Raw genomic sequence first — 26,114 nt, forward strand, 5'->3', positions numbered from 1 at the left:
AGACCCCCAAAGACAAACTTCATGCTTTTTTATCTTTATTTTTTGCTTTGTTGAATCTAATATGTAGTGTAGAGAATTAATGTATATGCATGATATTGACATTATAGCCATTGTCTATACACATGGGGAACATGTGGTCTGCTTTCTACTTGTTGATTTCTTTATTTAGTGGAGTATTAAGCCTATGACTATAAATTTAAAGTATGTTATCACAAAAACTATAAGACAAAGAGGGAGGTGGTAGGTGGGTGGGTGGAAGTATCATTATGGGTTTAGAATTGTATATGTAAAAATACGTGAACTCTGTTCTCTTTATAGAAGAAAACACACAAAAGAAATGCCAATCCTTTGGCTCTTTTCTTACCCATTGAATCAAACTCTGGAGGCAAAGCCCAGTTCTCGAAGAAGCTGTTCAGATGTTCTGCTGTGTGCTGTGATGGGAAGACCCTTGTCTTACATAAGGAAGACCAGCGTTATCTTGTGTGACCTTAACCATAGAGGACCATGTCCCTAAAATATAATTGCAGAGGCAAGAATGCCTAAAATTTTGCTGTTTGATTCCAATGGATTAAAAATATCCCCATTTTATTTATTTATTTATTTATTTATTTATTTATTTATTTATTTATGACAGGCAGAGTTAGACAGTGAGAGAGAGAGAGAGAGAGAGGGAGAGGTCTCCGTTTTCCGTTGGTTCACCCCCCAAAATCCGCTACGGCCGCCACACTGCGCCAATCCGAAGCCAGCAGCCAGGCGCTTCTCCTGGTCTCCCTTGTGGGTGCAGAGCCCAAGCACTTGGGCCATCCTCCACTGCCTTCCCGGGCCACAACAGAGATGGACTGGAAGAGGAACAACTGGGACAGAATCCGGCACCCCAAACGGGACCAGAACCCAGTGTGCCGGTGCCGCAGCTGGAGGATTAGCCAAGTGAGCCATGACGCCAGCCATAAAACTATCCTCATTTTATGGCCCTTTGCTAAAGTAAAGCTTTTCTCTGAGTAAAATATCAAGCCATTGTTTTACTTAGTAGTGCTTTGAAGTAAACTAATTTTTTGGACTGATTTTACTGATTGGGAATGAGGAGTGGTCATTTTGAATGACTGAAGTCAGAGTTAACTAAGAAGCAATGGAAGTGAGATAGAGGCATAATTTTCCTAAAGTATCAAAAAGTATGTTAATCATTCATATTTAATAAAATTCAAAAACACGATTTTACAATACAAGTTGAGCATATAAATATGAAAATTCCAAAGTCATCCAAAAGCTGAGACTTTTTGAGTGCTGACAGAACACAACGAGTAGAAAATTCTATGTCATGAAACTTGATTTCATACCCAAAATTATTAAAAATAAGATATGAGATTATCTGCATGCTATGTTTGTGAGGCATATAACTTTGAGCCTGATTCCCAAGATAGCCATTATACATATGCAGATATTCTAAAATCTTAAGTCTTGAAGCACTTCTGATCCCAAACATTTTATAAGGGATATTCAACCTGTAATCTATATACAGGTTTTCCTGTATTTTTTTGGGAGGTGAATAAATATTTTTTGGAAATGTGTTTCTTTTTTCAGTTGTGCACATGATTCTGTTGGCTAAGTCTGGAAATGATAGTTTTTGACATTTGCACAATTTGCACTAAATTAAGAATGGAAGGTTTGTCCAGATGCCTAATTAAGAAAAGGAATCAAAGTTTGGCAGTTTAGGGTCTTTCTCGCATCACTCTTCATGAGATTTCCATGTAGAAAACTTTATCACCATTCATCTTCCCAGAGAAAGTTAGATTTTCTTTCACACAACTCCAATATTAATATGTACATTAGGCTTTCTTTTCCTCTTAGTGCATAAGAGAAAATGTACTATATATGTGTGTGTGTGTGTGTGTTTATACACTGTGCAGGGGCACTGCTGAACGGCTGAGTTTGAGCAATATGCTAATTCTGGTTTGAGTGTTCTTATCAATCCAGCAGGTTCATTCAGACTTAAGAATGTGTGTGAAAGTCTTTTGTTGTCCCACTATACAAGTTTTCTCCTATATAGAAAAATCAGCTTTTTCATAAAGGCTTAACCAGAGGCAATACCTGAGATTGTCTGGAAAGTGCAAGCAATATATCTTTGAAGCACTTGAATAATATTAGTATCTTGGCTGAGGACCAAAGCGAAAAATAATCTGTAAAAATAAGGATAATAATATTTTAAAAGGGAACTTTCTTATGCCATAGGATTTCATCCAGCCTGCTGACAAAGGACTCTAGAAATAAGAGCACTAGAGATGGAGAAACTGTAAATGCACAAAGTGTGTCTCGATAGCTCCGGTTTGTGTCCTCATATGTTGCTGATATATTTGACTGATCAAAGCCCTGCTGAGTTCTGCAAAGAAGCGTCAAAAGCTGCCTGTGGGATTTTTAAATGAACAATTTCTCTCTGTGTCATTCAAACAAGAAAAATGCTTTCTTAATTTTCCTTCATACTATTTTTTTTCCAAGATAAATCCACACCCTCGCTGGGGAGGTGAACACAGCCTTTGCATAACTGTACCATTCTCCTGGGAATTGTGCTGAAAAAATAATATTTCTTTAAATGTCAGATTTCTGTCATCGACTGTCTTTGCATTGGAAGCCCACTAGCAAAATTGTAAAGTCTTTTTTTTTTTTTCTACCCATATTTCCTTTCAACAGACCTGAAATAGCAGCATTAAATATAGTACTAAATAACTTAGGCTTGCATCTAAATTCTTGAACAATAAGCTTGAAACTGTCAAACATTGTTCCTCCTTTGTGCGTTTGAATGCCTTGTAAAATTATACTTTATTACTCCCTAGCATTTGTTAGTAACTATCAGAGGCCTATCACCATTGGTTATGGGATAGAGCAAATATGCTAATGAACAGTAACACTGAAGCTAGTATAAAGTTAATTTAATAAAAATACTATCATTGGATGACTAATTGGAACTGGCATTAACTAAATGGTGAAGCAACCACATTAAGGTGTCATGTAATGTTATAGACCCATGCTTTCAAGGATCAGACCACATTTCTACACGCATGGGGCGTGCAGAATAGAGACACGATACACCCAAACACAAGCTTTGTTTTCTCACTTTTTTTCTTTCTTTCATATATGGTTTGGATAAAGTATATCAGGCCTTAATATTTGTTGTGGACTACTGGGGCATTCATAATCACTTTTCTTTTAGCATTTAAAAAAATTTAAAGAGTTAGAGAGGGAGAGACACACACAGAGAGATCTTCCATCTGCTGGTTACTCCCCAGATGGCTGCGATGGCAAAGCTAGAGGTAAAAGTTTCCTCCTGGTCTCCCATGTGAGTGCAGGGGCCCAAATGCACTTGGGCTGTCTTCCACTGTTTTCCGAGGAACATTAGCAGGGAGCTGAATTGGAAACGGAGCTGCCATGGGTGCCCATATGGGATGCTGGCACTGCAAGTAGTGGTTTTACCTGCTGTGCCACATGCTGGTGCTCATAATCACTTTTTGATTTAACAAACACTTATTGAAGACAGAGTTCTAGCTGTTGTGGGTGTACAGAAATCTATAAATAGAGAAGTGGGAAATAAAACATGCCTGTTGTCTAGGAAGTAAAGCAGAAAATAGCCAAGAAAACACGTACGCGATATGGTAAGAAATTGTAAAATGGTAGGTAGGAAACAGTAGGAGAATGCAATAGAGATCGATTGTGATGCTACTTTTGATTAACAGATACACACACAGATCTTAAGTGACAGGATATTTTGGGTGAGACCTAAGTGATACGAATGACCCAGTGAGGCCCAGCAGAAGAAGGAACAGAAGCAGAGTCTGAAGGTTAGAAGGGTGAGGATCTTTAAGGATGAGAAAAGACGGCTGCTGTGTCTGTGGCTGGAGTATGGTGGGCAAGATGAGAGTGCTGTGAGATGATGCTGAAGACGTGGTTGGAGGTGGACTTTGAAGACGTGTGGGCCATATAAGATACTACGTTTTTGTTCTGCAAGCAAACAAATGTATATTTGAAGGGTCCTGTGCAGTAATTTCCTTGGTAATGAAAGATAAAGGTTTGGACAAGAATTCCGTGGAACAGATAAATACCAGAGATATATTTGAAAAGTAGAACAAGATTGATTACTCATAGCCTCTATGTTCACTTACTCAACCACTTTTTTAAGATATGCGAGACATAGCACAAAGGATAGTTCTTTAAATGTCTAGGGTATTAAACTAGAGCAGAGATCACCTAACCATTATGGGAAATTTTTTTTCCAGTAAAATCGGTTATCTAATAAAGATGGTGGCAAATGGACAAAAATGTCTGAATTTCACACTAGGTATTTCAACACATGCTTATTAAGATTAGTTTCTTCTATCATGGTGGAGCTGAAATATGGTAGCAGGATAGAAATAATTTTACAAACACCCATGCATTACATCCACCACACCTTTGAGTATGGAAGCGTTACTACCTGGCATTTCGGCAGTTTCAGAAAGTGCTGGATTAACCCCGTAGTCAGAGATGTAAGTGAAGCTCCAAGGGAAATGTTGCCCATTGTCACCAGGTGAATTACTTACACACTCAGGGGCTGGGTGAGAGACGAGGAGAGCTGCCCTGCAATGGGAAATGGGGCAGTAAACATCATCATTCTGTCCCTACAAAGGTCAGTCCCACTCCATCCTTGACTCTTTGAAAGTTTGCATATTACTAACCATCAGCAAGTTAGAAGTTGTGGCTTGAACTTTGGACAGTCACTGAAAACAGCATGTATTGAGACCGCCTGAAAGATGTGAAAGAAATCACCTGGTTTTGGGACCTCATTAAAGACTAGTGTGTGGACATTTTAATCAGTATACTATCATTGCCCCAGGATGACAGCTAGGCTAGTGTGAGTGGTGTTTAAAGAGTTCATGGAAAATGTGTATTATGAAAAATATTTGATGGCTTTCAAAAATTCTTTGCACCAAAATAAACATAGCTTTTTATTTCTATTTTCCTCACAAACATTTTGAAGTAACCTTGTGTTAGAATTGGATGATCTTCTTTGAAACACTGGTGTGATTGAAAATTTAGGAGGAAGCAGATGATGCAAAAACAGAGGCAACATAACCAGTTGTATCAATTTGATAAAAATGACTGCGAAGGAAAAGGGATCATGTGGAACTGATCAGAGCACTGGCTTTGGAATGCAGCAAATCTGATGTATTCCTAGCTCTGCTGTCAATCTATAATTACTATGCAGTTTTGAGCAGATTATTTTACCTTTCTGAACCACAGTTACTCATTTGTGTGATGTATGTGATGATATCTTAATGCTGTAAGGGAAAAAGGAATGAAGTGATATAAAGATGCTTGGCAAAGGTCAGAGGACAGGTTTCCTTGATGGCCTCATTGAAAACTGTGGATCTTTCCTCCCTCACAGTAGATCTTGATCCTTTCCAGTATGTTCTACTTCTTTCTATAGTTATGTGGTGCTTTAGCCTCTTAGATTCTCCTGGAATTTTTTTTTTTTTAATGTATTGTGTTTCTCCTCCGGGCTAATGTGAGCTTCACAACAAGACAGACTGTGTTGTTCACTGGTGTATTTCAAGACTAAAACAATGTTCAGCATAACACAAACAGGTATGTTCGATAATCATAATAAGGTCCATCTAATAATTGGGGTAATGGTCAGTATTGACTCTTTATTCCACTTCCCTAGATTGTCACTCCCTTTTCAGAGTGTCCAACCTACCCGACAAAAGAAAGGGAACAAGGAAGAAACATTCAAAGCAGTGGTTCCCAATCTTAGATGTACATGAGAACCACTTAAGGAGCTTTTTAAAAATATTCACATTCCCTGGCTGTACACGGAAAACAAGTTAGTGAGAACTGGAATCAGACACAAGTGTTTTAAAATTCTTAGGAGATTTCGATATGTAGGTAAGTTTTGGATCCACTGACCTAAGCCACAGTTGCTACAATTTCCCACCAAATCATGCTGGTCGACGAGATTCATAATTTGCCAGCTCAGCTCGGGCCAGGCAGCAAGAAGTATGAGAGTGAGGGTCAGCCAGGGTGAGCTGCAGCCCTTTGGCGTGTTCCCACTGCTTGAAAGCAAACTGATGGGAAAAACAATAAATAGAGCCCAGCGACTGAGAGGATGCAAAATCAGTTTTCATCATCTTTATGAAAATTCTTTCCTTTAGCTATTTCACATCTTAAGAGATAAATGTGCTAAACTGTTTTCGAGATCTTTCCGCAAATGACATACTTGTTCATCTGATTAAAATTACTATTTATTTCATCTGTATGTGGTTTTTCTCATTGCACAACTAGGAGAGGCCACTGTTCACCTCTGCTGAAACCTAAAATCTCGTGGTTCAGTTCTTATCTTGGTTATGTTCACTCACGCAGTTCAAAGAATGCGATACAGTCTGCAGAACTACTAGCTTTCCTTGCAGTTTGTCTGTTTGGCCACAATGAATAGGTGAATAGTGCGTTGGTTCCCTCGATACTATATTCTATCAAACACAATGTAACACAATATATTTCTGTTCAGTATTGCTCAGCATTATAAATATAGCATTTACTCCACCAGCAGTAACACTATAATATCAAGAGGAAATGCGACTTGCCAAAGTTTGTGCAGTGCTTGACAAGAGGAAAATTAAAAGTTGAGCATTTTTATGACAGGTGAAAAAAGATTGAATTCCAAATCTATATGACCAACATAAAAAATACATGTTGTAATTTTATCCAGTCTGTGTCCCTCCCTCAGGATCCTGATTAATGAGATACACCCCAGAGCCGAGAGGGATAAAGATTAATCAGCTGCCCGGCAAACCAGATTGCTCTTCTTCCTGAGCCTATGGGTTAGGGTTCCCACATACAGCTGGAATTAGGTTAGCGCAAGTGGCTTAACTCTAGCCAATAGGAGTGAGAAGTGACTTAGACCATGTACAGGGGTCCACAGACCTACATCATACACCTCATTCGCTCTTCCTCTCTGTTGGTCAAATTCTAAAGGGCGGAGGAGTCCCAGATAATTTGTTACAGGGTGTGACTGCTAGGCAGCCTGACCTCCAGTCAAGGAATACATCTCTTTAATTTCCCAAGAGTAAAGAAATGAACTTCCAGTATGTAAAGCCACAGATTCTCAGGTTTACTGATGAATTCCTATTCATAGAAAACATTTTGTTTTTGTAAACAATATATTTTTTCCAAATAGTGCGAATGTATTTTAGGAATGCCCAGTGGGGAGGGGGGGTAGGCTTGGTGATAAAAGTGGCCACTTTTCAAAGTTTGCTTTTTGTTGTACTATTCTTGACCTTCTAGTCTGTTATTTCTTTATTTCTCCATTTTCAATGGTGGCGATCTCCAAGGTAATTCTTGGACATCTTGGGGACATCTCCAACATTCAGGAATGTAAGTACCAGGCCAACTTTCTGCTGATGCTTTGAAAGTCTGCTGTATCCAGCTGAACTGCTTGCTCATGATTGACTCATTTTTGAGCTACCTGTGGCTAACATCCATTTGGATATTCCATAATTACATTATGCGTCTCCTTTGAATTCTGTTGATAAGTCACCTCCCAAATTTTTCCTCATCTGTTCCCCTTTTCACCTCAAATTTCTCCAATGACATTTATTTGGATTCTAATAGAACTGAAAATTTGGGATTATTTAACTCGCAGCTTCTATAGCAAATATGCAATTCATCATGTATGTATTGTTAGAGTAGACCATTTGTTGAGTTGAAATACATTGCAGGTTTGTCCCTGGCTCTCACTTCCTCTTGTCCTTATCTTAAATTAAGGTCTTACCACTGCATAACTAAACATTCACGTTTCCTAATTCACTAACAGTAGTCTGTTTTCCATGGACGACTTCTTATATTGGCATGTCACTGAATTCTTTTTCTGTTCTTCTGAAGAATTCTCACATGCATTAGCTTTATGTAAATTTTAGAATTTGTGTAAAATATGAGGCTCTCCCATTTTTTTACCCAGCTTTACATAACAACTCTTGATGACTATCTCCTGGTCATAGCACTTAGCCAAGTTTCTTCTTTCCCTCTTCTCTTCTGCCTCAGACCAAATTTTACTTTGTTAATAAAAATACAAACCATAGATATTTTTATGGGTTTCAACTCATGTTACAGTTTCTTCCTTGGTACTTTTCTTCAGTGTGTGTAATATTTACTTAAAGTGACTAAATCTTGGAATTTTTCCAGATGGCTTTTTGAAGGCTGGAGCTCAGTATATTGTTTCTTCATCATAGGAAATATAAACAAATGCCCATTAGCAGTTACACTGCTAGAAGTCCAACTGATTACTATCCTTCCTTCCTTGAAAGAATTCATAAAATTCACAAGGTTTTAATGAATTTTATGAAAACAAGCCTGAATTAATGTTTTTGGATCTAAACCATTTCTTTTGAAATCATTGAACCCTGTTTTCTTTTGAGTATGTATGATTAAATTACATAGAATTAGATTGTGTATAAATTTATTCATTTCAAGTCTTTCCATAAATTATACTAGATTGTATTATATAACCCTAAATTTCAAGTTACACATATTTTCTACTCTTATCTTCTACACATATTTTCTAGGGATCTATGGGGGACTCATTTTTTAATAAAGATTTATTTATTTGAAAGACAGCATGACAGAGAAAAAGGGAGAGAGAGATCTTGCATTCTCTGATTTACTCCACAAATGGTTGGAACAGCCAGGTCTAGACCAGGCTGAAGCTAGGATCCAAGAACTCCATCCTGATCTCTCACCTGGATGCTAGGGGCTGTACTCGGCTGCCTTCCCAGATGCATTAACAGGAAGCTGGATTGGATGAGGAGTAGCCAGGAGTAGAACTGACACTCTAATAAGGAATGTTGGCATTGCAAGTGGCGGTTTAACCTCCTGTACCACTACAGTGGTCCCTGGAATACCTGTGTGTTACTCCTGACTCCTGGTTATAATATTGAAGAATTCTGTGTGAGAATACTGAGAATAATGACATGTAGAAACCTCAATCTTTTCAATAATTTTTTAATTGACTTGAAATGGAGAGAAAGAGAAAGTTCTGTATCTGTAGTTCTACTCCCTGCAGATGCCCATAGTAACCAGGGTTTTGGGCCAGGCTAAAGTTGCTTGCTACTTCCCAGGGTGTGCACCAGAATCCAAAACAGATATGGGAGTCAACCTCGATCACTCCAACATGGGATAGAGGTGTCCAAAATAGCATTGTAACCGCTGGACAAATGCCCACCCTGAATTAATCTTTGCAATAAAAAATAATTGAAGTTTTTTTAAGTTGATCTGAAAAGACCACAAAACTGAAACACACAGATGTTCTAAAACTTCTTTGAAATAATGTTGTGCCAATATCTTGATTTGCTTGGAATCATGCATCCACTTTAAAAGCTATGTCAAGCTCTTTCTAGACTATATCGAACACAGGTATCATGGCTCTGAGTTTAAGGTAATTGTTACATATTTGGGCAAAACACTATTTTAGATAAATATTCTCTGTCTTTTTCACGTCTTGAGAGAAATTGTTCAATGAGGGAACTGGAGTAGTTACTTTTGAGGTTTAGATGTTCCATAATCAAGGTCATAACCTCAACAGAAAAGCATTTGTAGAAAAACAAAAATTAAGGTGGCTTTTAGTATATTGTAAATAGAAAAATTGAGAGAAAATATAATTAGATAAGAAAGCAATTTTCAGCTGTTCAGTTTCTTTGTATCTGGGTCAAGACAAGATCTTGGGTTGATCCTCATGTGGGACTGGGAGCTGCACAAACCATAGATAGTATCTATAGCTTGCTTATTCATTGAATTCCTTTATGAATAAGAAGACCCTGGCTGTGGTTGGGGAAAATATTTGCCATGTCTGGGTTTATTACAAAGACTGGATACACAAATTAAATACATGCATGTTTAGTACAGTGCCTGCCACTTAGGGAACTCTGGGTGTGCGTTATTGAATGTGAATTCATTAAAGAATGTCAGTGGCTTTATCACCCCAAGCAAAAACACATAGGAAGCATTATTTGCAATAAACCTGTCCTTATTAATGGATTACAATGGGTTCTTAGAGCAACTTGGGAGGCCATAAGAGATTCACATTAGTAAGTAGGTAGGAGTAAGTTTTATTTTTAAAAATTGAGCCACATCTTAAATTTTATGCTGTTACTTGCTTTAATACTCTGATTAGAATAAGCACAGGAATGATAATGCTGGGTCTTACTGGGTTGAGACTCAGGGTTGGAACGGCCCCGTGAGGTGGTGTAGATAGCTCAGAGTGAGGTCACCACCCAGCCTGTTTGATAGGAACCACACGACACTGACACAGAAGGGAATTTTCTGAACTCTCTATTACTGAGCAGTAAGGAGAAATGATGAGATGATAGTAGAAGTAAACTAAGAAAAACAGTCATATTGAGAAAAGTCCATGGAAGGATGAAGCTGAAGTACAACTTTAGAGACCCTGGTCAGTTGGTCTTTCTAACTGGTGTGAAGTTTCATGCTGCAGACACTGAGTCTGGGTAATGAAATTCCAGAGTATGCATCAGCTGTGTCTGAATGTCACGGGTTTCCAGGGTGTCTAGCAAAGAATCGTCAAAGAAGAGACATGTAAAACATGAAAGTTATGCTAGATTAAAATATATCATTGTGTGGTGGCTGCAAGATGGTGGAATAGGGAGGGAGCTCACTGATTGTCCAGGAAAAGATAGTTTAATAAAAGTGGAGATAGTGAAGTCTCAGGGAAGAGATAGGGAAAAAACTGCAGAGGGAACTCTTCCAGAATTAGAGGGACACGGTGGATCTACATGGAGGACACGGGCGCCCACGGCTCAGGAGCCCAGCTGCCGAGGATCTTCTCCCCTGCACCAGCACTTGAAATGGAGGTGAGGCAAAACTGCAGTAGCCCGAGACACTGGTGGAAAAGCAGCAGGAAGAGCTTAGAGGGAATGAGGCTTGAAGCCCTGAGGGGAAAGTACACCATCCTAACTAGAGGAGAGAAAAAAACAAAAGGGACAGTACAGACACAATTCTCTCTCTCCACTCACCTTATAAAGGTGAGCTAGACAATAGAGCAGGCGCCATTTTAGACATACCTAACAGCTGTGCCAGGTTGGGGCTGCGCCCGCCCTCAACCAAACAGAAAAACTTGACTCTGGCTGGGAGTAATAACAGGAGACTAAGACCTAGTGAATGTGTGGAGCTTATGAACCAGGACTGTGAAAAAAAATTGAGGGTGTGTGGGAGAACGCATGGTGTGGCTGAGACGTGAGTAGTCTTGGTGGGAGATGCCATAAACTCAGTGGCCTTGGCTACCCAGTGAGAGACATTGCAGGGGAATCTGAGCTTACACTCAGGACTGCACAGATCCTTTGTGTGGTCCTTGGGACAGAGCAGACGAATACTATACCCACTGGGGCTAGTGCTCAGGCACTGATTGCCATCAAGGGGAAGAAATAAGCTGAGTGGAGTTACTTCCCTTCTGAATAAAAAAAAAAAAAGGGAGAGAAGATTTACCACGCCAAACCTGGGTGTGTCACCTTTGGCACACCCTTAACCTTGAAGAAGAACTGAATAGAGCTCTATGGCCACACCCACCACAAGCCTCTAGAAATTCACCAAAAGCATACAGTCCACTTAATCTAGAGTCATAGTATAATGAGAAAAGCCACCATAGTGAGAAAAAAAAAAAGAAGAACCCAAAGAATATCTCCACACTGCCAAACAACAGATGCAGAAACCAAGGAAACAAGAACAAGGAAGACATCATGAGCTCCCAAATGAACATGATACTCCAATTCAAGGTTATGAAGATGATGAGATAGAAGAAATGCAAGGTACGGAATTAAAAAAAAAATTATGATAAGGACATTTAGAAGTTAACAAAAACAAATGCATGAACTACAGAAATCCATATAGGAGAGGACACAAAATCTCTCTTGTGAAAATAAAATCTTAAGGAGGAATCAAAATGAAATGAGGAGTTTAGTAGAAATGAATTGAGATATTGAAGAGAAATCAAAATGAAATGAAGAATTCAATAGAACAAATGAAAAACACATTTGAGAGCCTTAAAAACAGAATCAGTGAAGCAGAAGAGAGAATATTGGACTTAGAAGACAGAGCATAGGAAAGTATATAGTCATACCAAAGAAAAGAAGAGGAAATTGGAAATCTAAAAAATATTGTCGGGAATCTAGAGGATACTATTAAAAAATCCAACATTCGGGTTCTAGGAGTTCCTGAAGGCATGGGGAGAGAGAAAGGATTAGAAGGCCTTTTTAGTGAGATACTAGCAGAGAACTTCCTGAGTTTGGAGAAGGACAGGGACATCCAAGAACAGGAAGCACATAGAATCCCCAGTAAACATGACCAAAAGACATCCTCACCATGACACATTGTAATCAAACTCACCACAGTGAAACAAAGAGTCTAAAATGTGCAAGAGAGAAACATGAGATTAATCTCAGAGGATCTCCAATTAGATTCACAACTGACTTCTCATCAGAAACCCTACAGGCTAGGAGGGAATGGCGAGATACAGCCCAAGTACTGAGAAAAAAACTGCCAGCCCAGAATATTACATCCTGCAAAGTCCTCATTTGTGAATGAAGGTGAAATAAAGACTTTTCATAGCAAAGAGAAATTGAAAGAATTTGTCACCACTCATCTAGCCCTGCAAAAGATGCTTAAAGATGTGTTATACACAGAAACACAGAAACACGGCCATCAATATGAAAGAAGAAAACCTTCCAGTAAAAGATCACAGGAAGTCCAAAGCATATATTAGAAAATATCTTTGGGAACATGGCAGGGCAAAGTCACTACTTATCAATAGTCAAATTGAATGTAAATGGCCTTAACTCTCCAGTTAAAGGACACAGACAGGCTGAATGGATTAAAAAACAAAACCCATCTATTTGCTACTTACAAGAAACACATCTTTCCAACAAAGATGCATGCAGACTGAAAGTGAAAGGTTGGAAAAAGATATTCCATGCCAACAGAAACCAGAAAAGAGCTGGCGCAGCCATCTTAATATCAGACAAAATAAATTTTAACACAAAAACTGTTGAGAGACAAAGAGGGGCACTATATAATGATTAAGGGATCAATTCAACAGGAAGATGTAAAAGTATATGCACCTAATTACAGGGCACCGGTTTATTTAAAAGATATGTTGAGGTACTTGAAGGGAGACTTAGGCTCCAATACAATAGTATTGGGGGACTTTAATACTCCACTTTCAGCAATTGACAGATCAAACAGACAGAAGATCAACAAGGGAACAGCAGATTTAATCAACACTATAGACCAAATAGATCTAACAGATATCTATAGAACTTTTCATCCTACACTTAAAGAATACACATTTCTTCTCAGCAGTACATGGAACCTCCTCTAGGATTGACCATATACTAGCAAGTCTCAGCATATTCAAAATAATCGAAATTATACCATGCATATTCTCAGACTACAGTGGAATGAAGATGATAATTAGCAACTCAGGAATCCGTATAGCATATGCAAACATGGAGTCTGAGCAACATGCTCTTGAATGAACAGTGGCTCATAGAAGACTTCAAAAGAGAAATCAAAAACTTTCTGAAAGTAAATGAGGATAACAACACAACATGTCAAAACATATAGAAAAAAACAACAGTAGTGTTAAGAGGAAAGTTTATAGCAATAGGTGCCTACATCAAGAAACTGGAAAGGCACCAAATAGATGAGCTTTCAATGTATCTCAAGGATCTAGAAAAACTGCAGCAAACCAGACCCAAAACTAGTAGGAGAAGAGAAAAAATTAAAATTATAGAAGAAATTTACAGAATTGAATCCAAAAAAACATTACAAAAGATCAGTAGGATGAAGAGCTTGTTTTTTGAAAAAAATAAATAATTGACTCACCATTGACCCAACTTGCTAAAAAAGACCCAAATCAATAAATCAGAGAAGAAAAAGGGGATGTAACAACAGACACCACAGAAGTAAAGTCATCAGAAATTCTACAAAGATTTCCTTGTTTGCTGGCATATGATTCTATCAGAAATGGATAGATTCCTGGACACATGCAACCTACCTAAATTGAACCAGGAAGACACAGAAAACTTGAACAGACCCGTAACAGAGACAGAAATTGAATCAATAATAAAGGCCCTCCCAGCAAATAAAAGCCCAGGTCCACGTGGATTCACTGCAGAATTCTACCAGACATTCAAAGAAGAACTAACTCCAATTCTTCTCAAACTATTCAGAACAATCGAAAGAGAGGGAATCCTCCCAAATTCTTTCTATGAAGCCAGCATCACCTTAATCCCTAAGCTGGAAAAAGATGCAGCATAGAAAGATCAATTTCCCTGATGAACATAGAAGCAAAAATCCTCAATAAAATTCTGGCCAATAGAATGCAACAACACATCAGAAAGATCATCCACCCAGACCAAGTGGGATTTATCCCTGGTATGCAGGGATGGTTCAATGTTCGCAAATCAGTCAATGTGATACACCACATTAACAGACTGCAGAAGAAAAACCATATGATTATCTCAATAGATGCAGAGAAAGCATTCAATCAAATACAACACCCTTTCTTGATGAAAACTCTAAGCAAATTGGGTATAGAAGGAATATTCCTCAATACAATCAAAGCAATTTATGAAAAACCCACAGCTAGCATCCTATTGAATGGGGAAAAGTTGGAAGCATTTTTACTGAGATCTGGTACCAGACAGGGATGCCCACTCTCACCACTGCTATTCAATATATTACTGGAAGTTTTAGCCAGAGCCATTAGGCAAGAAAAAGAAATTAAAGGGATATAAATTGGGAAGGAAGAAGCTAAACTATCCCTCTTTGCAAATGATATGATTCTTCATTTAGGGGACCCAAAGAACTCTACTGAGAGACTATTGGAACTCATAGAAGACTGTGGCAAAGTAGCAGGATATAAAATCAATGCAAAAAAATCAACAGCCTTGTACACAGGCAATGCCACGGCTGAGAAAGAACTTCTAAGATCAATCCCATTCACAATAGCCACAAAAACAATCAAATACCTTGGAATAAACTTAACCAAGGTTGTTAAAGAGCTCTATGATGAGAATTACAAAATCTTAAAGAAAGAAATAGAAGAGGATACCAAAAGATGGAAAAATCTTCCATGCTCATGGATTGGAAGAATCAATATCATCAAAATGTCCATTCTCCAGAAATCAATTTATAGATTCAATGTGATACCAATCAAAATACCAAAGACATTCTTCTCAGATCTGAATAAAATGATGCTGAAATTCATATGGAGGCACGGAAGACTTTGAATAGCTACAAGCAATCTTGTACAACAAAAACAGAGCCAGAGGCATCACAATACCAGATTTCAAGACATACTACAGTGCAATTATAATCAAAACAGCATGGTACTGGTACAGAAACAGATGGATAGACTAAAGGAACAGAATAGAAAACCAGAAATCCATCCAAACATCTATAGCTAACTTAAATTTGATCAAAAAGTTAAAACCAATTCCTGGAGCAAGCACAGTCTATTCAATAAATGGTGCTGGGAAACTGGATTTCCACGTGCAGAAGTATGAAGCAATACCCATACCTTACACCTTGCACAAAAATCCACTCAATATGGATTAAAGACCTAAATCTATGACCCAACACCATCAAATTGTTAGAGAATATCGGAGAAACACTGCATGATATAGGCACAGGAAAAGACTTCTTGGAAATGTCCCCAGAGGCACAGGCAGTCAAAGCCAAAGTTAACGTTTGGGATTATAGCAAATTGAGAAGTTTCTGTACTGCAAAAGAAACAGGAAAGTGAAGAGGCAACCAACAGAATGGGAAAAAATATTTGCAAACTATGCAACAGATAAAGGGTTAATAACCAGAATCTACAAAAAGATCCAGAAACTCCACAACATCAAAACAAACATCCACTTAAGAGATGGGCCAAGGATCTCAATAGACATTTTTCCAAAGAGGAAATCCAAATGGCCAACAGACACATAAAAGAATATTCAGGATCACTAGCCATCAAGGAAATGCAAATCAAAACCACAATGAGGTTTCACCTCACCCGATTAGAATAGCTAAAATACAGAGATCTACCAACAACAGATGCTGTAGAGGATGTGGGGAAAAAGGGACACTAACCCACTGTTGATGGGAATGCAAATTGGTAAAGCCACTATGGAAGTCAGTTTGGAGATTCCTCAGAAACCTGAATATAACCCTACCATACAACCCAGCCATCCCACTCCTTGGAATTTACCCAAAAGAATTTAAATTGGCAAACAAAAGAGCTGTCTGCACCTCAATGTTTATTGCAGCTCAATTCACACTAGCTAAGACCTGGAATCAACCTAAATGCCCATCAACAGTAGACTGGATAAAGAAATTATGGGACATGTACTCTATAGAATACTCTACAGCAGTCAAAAACAATGAAATCCAGTCATTTGCAACAAACTGGAGGAATCTGGAACACATCATGCTGAGTGAAATAAGCCAATCCCAAAGGGACAAATATTCTTATGTTCTCCCTGATTGGTGACAACTAATGGAGCACCCAAAAGGAAACCTGTTGAAGTGAAATGGACACTATGAGAAAAAATAACTTGATCAGCCTTGTCTTGAGTGTCCAGGAACATGTTACTACTAATTCCTTTTATTATTTTTTTTTGTTCTACTTAATGCCATTGGTTAAACTCTTTAATTAACAAACAGTTATTCTTAGGTGTTTAACTGGAAAGTGATTCGTGTTAAAAAAGAAAGGGAGGAGATATACAGTTTGGCACATGCTCACTCATACTTACTCCTAATGGTAGAGTTAGAAATGTGCCAGCGGATTCCAATTCAATCCCATCAAGGTGACATGTATCAATGCCATCTCAATAGTCAAAGTGATCAGGTTCAGTTCATAATTGATCGTACTGATAGGTCTAAGAGTCAAAGGGATCACATAAACAAGACTAGTGTCTGCTACTAATAACTGATAGAATTAAAAAGGAGAGAACGATCCAACATGGGAAGCAGGATACACCGTAGACTCATAGAATAGCAGATGTCCTAAACAGCACTCTGGCCTCAGAATCAGCCCTTGAGGCATTCGGATCTAGCTAAAAATCCCATGAGAGTAACCCATAAGCTGTACTTTGGAAATTTATATTCATTAAATAAAAGTTTAATTTAAAAAAAATCCCATGAGAGTATTTCAGGCATGGAAAGCCAAGACACTGTGGCAAAAAAAAAAAAAAAAAAGAAAGATCTCTGTGAGTGAGATCCCAGCAGAAAGAACAGGCCATCATAGAAGGAGGTATCTTTCTCTGAAGGGAGGAGAGAACTTCCACTTTGACTATGGCCTTGTCTAAATAAGATTGGAGTTGGCGAACAAAGAGGCTTCCATAGCCTTTGCAGTTCATGACAAGAGCCTCGGGTGATTACTGACATCATAAATCAGAGTGTCAGTTGTTAAATCAACAACAGGAGTCACTGTGCACTTACTCCTCATGTAGGATCTCTGCCCCTAATGTGTTGTACTATGTGAATTAATGGTATAACTAGTAGTCAAACAGTACTTTATACTTTATGTTTCTGTGTGGGTGCAAACTGTTGAAATCTTTACTTAGTATATACTAAATTGATCTGTATATAAAGATAATTGAAAATGAATATTGATGTGAATGGGTTGGGAGAGGGAGTGGGAGATGGGATGGTTGCGAGTGGGAGGGTGGTTATGGGGGGAAGAACTGTTATAATCCATAAACTGTACTTTGAAAATTTATTTATTAAATAAATTAAAAAATAAACTAATGTTCATACTAAGCTCAATAAATGCTGACTGTATTGGTTATAAAAATGTATTATTGTGCTTCTTATTAGGTGTTTTGATTAATTAGTTGGTGAGGTTCGCCAGCTTTCACAGGACGATGCCCCTCGTCTATGGGAGGCTCAGTGGATCATGTCTACTCCAGTAAGCATTGAGCGAGGTGCTTACTGGAATCTGTGGGGAGTAAATGGAAGCCTGGAGACAGCTCTCTTCTTTGAGCTCAGAAGTGGGTGGGACTGACATTCAACAGGAGATGATACAAGGCTTTATGAGTGGGGGAGTTGTGTTTAGCTGGTGAGAATGTAAGTAGTTTTTAATTTTTTTTAGGTCTTAGTATAGTAAAATAGTTTATGAAATCTTTGAAACTTTGCCTTTTTGTCATTTATTTTGGTGAATTTTAATAATATACAAGTCTATGTTCTTTGGAGTAGTGTTTTTATCTGTGAGCATGAAAACTGAGTTTCTAGAATTGCTACCGCCTTTAAAAATCGGTGTCATTATCTGGTGGAAATATACACATCTCATGTTGCAGTATTTCACTTTAAATTTGTCTTACTTCATTAACTTATTGTATAAATTGCTAATGTATTTTAACAAAATTTAAGAAAGATATATTTAGAATAGACTTGTGTAGACATTTAATCATACCCTTTCTATTAAATACAAACGTAGCAAACTAAAAATAAAAGCTAACATTTAGGGAGTCTAATTGCTAACCAATAAGGATGGAGGTATCATTATTTGTACCCATTTTACTGATGAGAAATACAGGAGCATAAGAATTTGAATGCAGGTGGCTCTACCTTATTTCTGACTCTGCATCATTTCTAAGATAGAGAAAAAGTCCTGAACAACATTTTTTGAGGTAGATAGCAAGGCAATGACTGGATGTGTGCCTGTTCACCTACAAGAATCTCTCATGTCCCTAGAATCTCTCTGTAGTGCCATAACTCAGTTTGTACTTGGAAACTGTCCAACTATGGGATTTAGATTAGTCAACAACTAGAAATAACCATTTGTCTTGGTTTATCTTCAGGGGGAATCTTTCAAAAGGAACTTCCTTGCTATTCTCAGCTGTTAATTTTGTCTATTAGACTCTGTTCTGAATGATTCTTCTTTTGAAACATGAGAATACAGCTATATAGCTGGCAAATTATTTTAATAATCACAACTCCCTTTGCAATAGATACAAAATTTTCTAGTCACTATATGTACCTCATTTACTGGCTAAACAGGAAGCTAAATTTTTGCAGAGTAGCACAGTAGACTTTATCAATTTGTGTCTTCTAGGAAATATGGTCCTAATTTTCTTGATTTGTCAGATGTGGCCCAATAGCTTCATTATACAGGTATATAAATAGATATAAAATGAAAGGTATATAAAATGGAAGATCCAATTCCATTTAGGCTGTTGTATCATCATGTGGTTTTGTGTAGATAAGTCAGTTATCACATATCATTGTGAGCAATCTGTTTTCTATTTAATAATACAGTTCTATTTTCTTTGTCTCTAGATCTCCTCCCTCAAACAATTCTCAAACCACATTCTTTTTAATGTATATAATTATACTGTAGTAAATAGATCATTTAAAATTTGTATTTAGTATTCTGTAAGTATCACAATTCAACAGATAATCATCAAACACTTTTTTTTTTTTAAGATGGCATCTGGGTGAACAAAAGAATATAAAAAATGTGCCCTTGTGCTCAGATGGTTCCCTTGCTAGAACATTAGCTCCTAAATGCTTTGGATGGAATGACAATTCATAGGGCTCTAATTACTGGTATTCCAAAAAGTCTGGCAGACTAGATGAGTGGAGTTGAGTAGATTTCTGTAATATAGAACTTTTTACCCAGGTTAACATAATACATTTTATTAAAATATTTCTCAAACCTAACTTGATCATTATTGACTATTTCATGGGTATGAGGTTTCACGGACCCCTGCGAGTATTTACATCAGTAGTCTACAAATTTGAAGCTTTTGAAGTAGTCTTCGAATGAAGACATTGCAATCTTCTTGTGAGTTGTGAAGCATATCTGTGCTAAGAGCAATAAAACCTGTATTTGGAGGATGGGAACCTGTGGTAGCCATGAAGCCATGAAAGTATCCCAAACATCCACACCTCATTTCCTGGAACCTGCAAGTGTGTACATGGCAAAGGAAAATTGAGGTAGCAGATAGAATTAAGCTTACTACATCAGCCAACCTGAAAATAGAGTATTCTTGGGTACCTAAGTGGGCCCAATGAAATTCAAAAATCTTCTAAAGGCTGTTCTCTTGTGCACAGGGAGACAGCCTGTTGGGTTTCCTCCATCCAACAATAAAGTGTTTCCCTTTAAAAATCTAAAAACACAGTTCTGCTGGCATCTTGTTATTAGCATAGTGAGGCTTACTTTGGTTTCCTGAATTCCAGAAACTGGAAGTAGTAAACTAGTGTTGTTTTTACTAAATTGTATGGTAATTGCTTACTGTCACAATAGGAAATGAATACAGGGCCCAAGCATCTGTTTGTCTTAGAGCTCTCAGATCACCCTATTATGTGACCAGGCTCAGAAGCACAGGTTTTGATGAATGGCTTCTCCTTAAAATCAGCTCTCATGATTTGTATAACGTGCTAATAGATGGCACCCACCAGCAGAGATTCAAAATCACATTAAAAATATGAATTTAGTTAATCCCCATAACAGTATTATAAAATAGGAATAATGGTCAGAAGTACATTACTACTACTACTACTACTACTACTACTACTACTGCTGCTGCTGCTGCTGCTACTACTAAGAAAGCTGTCTGGTGCTACTCAGCAACTAAGCAGTCAGCTTCCAACCTGTGCCACATGGTTGACATCCTTGGGCCACCATCAAGTTCACTTAAACTCTTGTGTGGAGCCTGCTTAGTCCTACTGTAAATATCGTCATTACAAATACTGTTTATTTTTGGAGTTCTCTTTCCACAGGTAAATCAGGAAACAGAGATGAAAGGTGCGTTATAAACAAAAATGTTCATGACAGTAAACCAATGGTGGGCAAACTGATTTTGCAGACTCAGAGGAAAAAAAATGAAATCTTTTTATGCTTAAATGTCGTGGAAATATGAGGTCCTCTTTCTGGGGTGTTAATTATTATTAAATTCAGTAATATTTAGTGTCACTGGGAGTATTAGCACATTTGAGTACAGTTGAATTCATATTAACTCTGATTTTCCAGGAAAGAATCTGTTCTGTATAATTAATTCATGAGATGAAGTCTACAATTACAATTTTCTAACATTCATATAAATAATTATATATGGCAAAAAGCATGAGCATCAGTGGTCTGAATGTTTAACAGGTGCACCATGATGTGTCATAAAATATAATATAGTTGTGTATTCATTATGTACCATATGGAAAACCTACCTGTTGCATAGTAGACCTATTTTTTTAAAGAGTGTTCTAAACCAACTGAAATGTCAACACACTTTGACATTTTGGTGACATATTTAGGAGAACAAAAAGGCATCAAAACAAAGCTATAAAATCCAGTAGAAGATTTATTTATGAAACATTCAGATTTTAAGAGGAAAGCAAAGATAAAAAAAAAACCAATTCCCTTTTGTTGAGGTACTTGCCATTTATGTTCATCCACATTAAAAGCTATAATCCAGCCGGCGCCGCAGCTCACTAGGCTAATCCTCCGCCTTGTGGCGCCGGCACACCGGGTTCTAGTCCCGGTCGGGGCACCGATCCTGTCCCGGTTGCCCCTCTTCCAGGCCAGCTCTCTGCTGTGGCCAGGGAGTGCAGTGGAGGATGGCCCAAGTGCTTGGGTCCTGCACCCCATGGGAGACCAGGAGAAGCACCTGGCTCCTGGCTTCGGATCAGCGCGGTGCGCTGGCCGCAGCGGGCCAACCGCGGCGGCCATTGGAGGGTGAACCAACGGCAAAAGGAAGACCTTTCTCCCTCTCTCTCTCTCTCACTGTCCACTCTGCCTGTCAAAAAACAAAAACAAAAACAAAAAAAAAAACAAAACAAAACTATAATCCTAGTGTATGCTAAATCTTTTAAAATTCCAGCCTTCCATTCCCCTGGGTGTTGTACACAGAACACTGGTTAGTTGTGTAACACTGAGAATAAACCATAAAACCACAGCAGTTTCTCCTGGTCTATGAAATGAGTGTTGCACCTGCTTTTTCTATCCCACAGGATTTTGAAAAATCAGATGACAATGTATTGGAAAGTCTTTGGAAAATAGTAATGACACCATGTAAAAATTATTCCATGTAATTCTGGAATACAAGAATTACCTATTCTTGAATTACAAATCACTCCAAAGCAGCCATCATTTTACAGTTTCTTGGGTCAGAAATCTGAGTATGCTTTAGGGTCACTCACAGCCTGTAGTCAAGATGTCTGGTGACTACCATCATCTCGAGGCTCCACTTGGGAAGGACCTGTTGCCAGGCTTACTCAAGTTGTTGTCAGCACGACTCAGCTGCTCGATGGTTGTTTGCTCAAGGGCCTCTTCCACTGGGGAAGCTTCATTAAAGTGGCCAAGCCAAGAAAACAAAAATAGAAGTCCTTGGTAATGTAGCTAAGGAGATGACATCTCACTGCTTTCATGTTGCTGGTGCTCTATCCAGTAGAAGTGACCTTGCTAGTAGGATCATCCGCTGGGGAAACAAAGGTGATAACATCCTGGGCGTGAGCATAAGGAGGTGGAGCTCATTGAGGATCATCTTGAAAGCTGCTTCCATATTGGGACAATCCCTGTTTCCCAAATGTTATGTTAGAATTGGCTCTAACGTAATGTCAGTTGTGAGTTATTACCTGAAGATTTCCCTTGTTCTATAGATCTTCCCTCAAACCCAAATCAAGCTTCAAGGTACAACTCATCTAGGATCTCTGTGAATTTTCCTTTGATATCCTCAGTTAGATGCCAGCTTCCCAGTGTCTGTGTCATATACCATCTCCTGCTTTTGTTTATAGTGTGCGTGGCCTTCCAACTTGTTGATTAGAACTCTAAAGGCAGGGATTGGCTCCTATACTTCTTTGTATTCTCTGATAGGGTAAATGACCCTAGCGACTGTACAACAAGCAATCTGTACATAGTTTTTGACTTGGATTGAGGCAATTTGTCACACAAGGGTGAAACTCAGCTGTATTATGGTCTCCTTACTGCTAAAGGGATTATGGGAAACCACCAAGAAGTAATCAATAATTTGAATTTTGAAATAGTCTTGTTTCAGAGATTCCTGCCAAGTTTTAGGTTTTCAAGGGATGTCTATGGCCTACTCTTCCAATGGCTAGATTCATCGAAAGTATGAACCTATAGAAAATACTGGAACCGTTGGACCGCCACAGGAAGGCCCTAGGTTTTCTGGTGTCTGTGCATGACAAGTGTACACTTTTGTTACAAGAGTTTTTCTGTGGTGCATACTTTGTTATTAAATTGTTCCAGAGCAGGCTTAATTTCAAGGCGATATCCCCCGTACATATAAAGTTTTAATGAGAAATCTCTCATTTTTATGAACTTATTAAAAGCCTTATAATATGGGTGGTCATTTTTCAGCCATATCCTGTTGGTGTGTAAATAGAGCTATGCTCCAAGGAATCACTTACATAATAACCTGAATATAAAGAGTATCTGGGGACCTATACAATTGTATTAGCGTTGTAGATTCTGAGCCAAGAATTGTCCTTCTTTGGGAGGAATTTACTTATTTGAGAAATTTGGCCCATTCATTGTCTTGTGCTGTCTTAGAAGCTAATGGGAGATTAATTCACTTCAGTTCAACAGATTTCAAAGATTTTACTGGATTGTATTCAAGAGCACTTACATAGTTGTAAGTGCATGGACTGTTCAAGCCAGTCCATGGTGGTCTGATTCACTCAATCTACTTTTAGTTCCCTTTACAACATTCACTCTAAAGAATGCTTGGGGAGAGCATATCTCAGGGCAGCTTCCTACTAAGTTCTCTACGGATTCCTGCTGCAACACTTCTTCTGCTTCCTACTTGTCAGTGCCGTTTATTTTGGGGAGATTTCCAGGTCAGGACTGACTTTGGATTCTCCTGGGGGCTCTCTCCCTTCTTCAGTTCCAGGACGGGAAATGTCCAGTGTTCACAGCTAATATTCTGGCTGAGCAGATGGAACTTGGACCATTCGCTCCGTGGCCCACGTGCTCCAGACATCATGCGGTCTGCCCCAGTGACAGATCTGAATGCCAAGTGACAGGAAGCAGATACCTTCCCTGTGATAGCTCCCTGCATTTTACGTTTCAGTGGGAGGGAGGCAGCGACTGTGAGCCTGGGGAAAATAAAACTGGGCACAAACTTGTGAGGTGTAGCTTTAGTCGAGGCACCATTGATAGCTTTCATTTTGTTACTGTGTAACTGATCCTTTCATTCATCTGACAAATGATTTTTGAGTATTACAGTGAGTCTAGAATTGATTTAAACGATGTAGACAGTGAACGAGAAAACTTGTTCTTGCTTTCATGGAAATATATAATGAATAATGAATAAATAATCAAGTAGACCTACATTATGCCAGCTGGTGATCAGTGCCAAGGAAAAAATACTGTGAAACAAGAGTAACACTGGAGGCTTGTGTGCGGGCTGCCGTTACGAGATCACGTTTGAGCAGTGACCTGGAGAAAGTGAGAGAACAGTACCTGTGTGTATTTGGGTAGGGGAAGTCCTGAAGGAAGCAGAAAATAGAAAGGCACTGAGCTGGGGAAATCTTGTGTCTTTAAAGGAAATTAAGGAGGCTAGAGTGGCACCTGGGGAGCAGAATGAGCAGTGAAATCAGAGTGGTGGGTTGGTTGGGTGTGTGTCCTGTTGGGACTGATACACCATTAAGATTTTGAATTAGACCTGAATAGGTTCTAAGTGATGGAGGGTGTAATTAAGTGGCAAATTGTCCTACGTTTTTAAAGGATCAAGCTGCCTACTGTATGGAGAACAGACTTCTACAGAGTAGGCAGCATTTTGGGTGTTGGAAGTGGGTTGCCAACAATGACCCAAAAACAGTGTTGCAGGACAGAATTGCTAAACATGTAGCATGATGGTAAGATGGGGAGGAACCATGGTAGGGAAGCTGAGGAGTTCCTAATTTGTACATTTTAGTTATGAGTTTGTTACTAGATACAGTGAATACACTAAGTTCATAGCTGAATCGAGGACTCTGAAGCTCAGGGGAGGGTCAGACTGCAGGAACAATCAGAGGTGTCTTCAGTGTCTGGGTATTGTGTGGGGTAATGGGGCTGGATTACAGAATCTAAGAAGCAAGAATATGAATGAAAAGCATATTGATGGCTTGAGCTCTGGGGCATGCTAACATTTACAGAGGAGGCAATGATGAAGATCTCCAAGGAACAGGAAAAATGAGACAATGGGTACATGACTTGGGGGAGTCATTGAAACTGTAGGCATTGTGATTGGTACAGAAATTCAGCAATGGATAATACAGTTTTTGTGTGAGGATTTCATAATTTACTGGTACTTTAATAGTGTTATTTATTTGGAGTTATATAGAATGGACTCTGCGCTCTGGGAAGACAAAGCTGTTCTCTCAGCTTTTGGATATCAAAAGTTCTTCACAGAAGAGGTGGCATTTGAGCTGGGAGAGAAATCAGATGAGTTCTCTGTGTAGATGAGGAAGGGAAGGGTATTCTGGGTGCAGAGAGTAGCGTGTGCAAAGATGTAACTGGAGCACATGGCGTGCAGGTGGAAGTGCGAAGAAGGCCACAGAATCACAGGATAGACAGGGACACGGAGTCACAGTGGGCTCCTACCTGTAACCTCGTGGATGTGGAGTTCTCTTGGTTATCTTAACTGACCCTTAGTTTTCTTAATTATAAATCATGGTAATGATATTGAATTAGAAGCAAAAAAGGGAAAGGTAGAATTGATAGGTTTGAATATTAGTTACGTGCCATCCATTATATAACATAACAATTTTTTTACAAGTTCTTACAATCTCATGTAATAGATAGTATAACCTCCATCAAGCATCTAAGGGAACAGACTCACAAACTAAGTAATTTACCTAAGTTTCCCCAGGTAGTAAGAAAGTGGGGGCTGAAGACTGGAGATTGGGAAAAATGCCAGGGTCCACAGGCTGCCTGGTGCTAAACATGGTTCAGGAAGAAGTGGGAGTTCCAGTCTAGAGCAGTCAGAGTGGATTGAAGGAAGGGGCTTGAATTTGAGAGAGGGAGTGAACATGTCCGTTAAAGCATTTCAGAGTTAAACCTTTTCTAGTTTAAATTGTTCTTCCTCTCTGTGGTGATTTCATTT

Source organism: Lepus europaeus, chromosome 20 (genome assembly GCF_033115175.1).
Source record: "Lepus europaeus isolate LE1 chromosome 20, mLepTim1.pri, whole genome shotgun sequence".
NCBI classification, from domain to species: domain Eukaryota; kingdom Metazoa; phylum Chordata; class Mammalia; order Lagomorpha; family Leporidae; genus Lepus; species Lepus europaeus.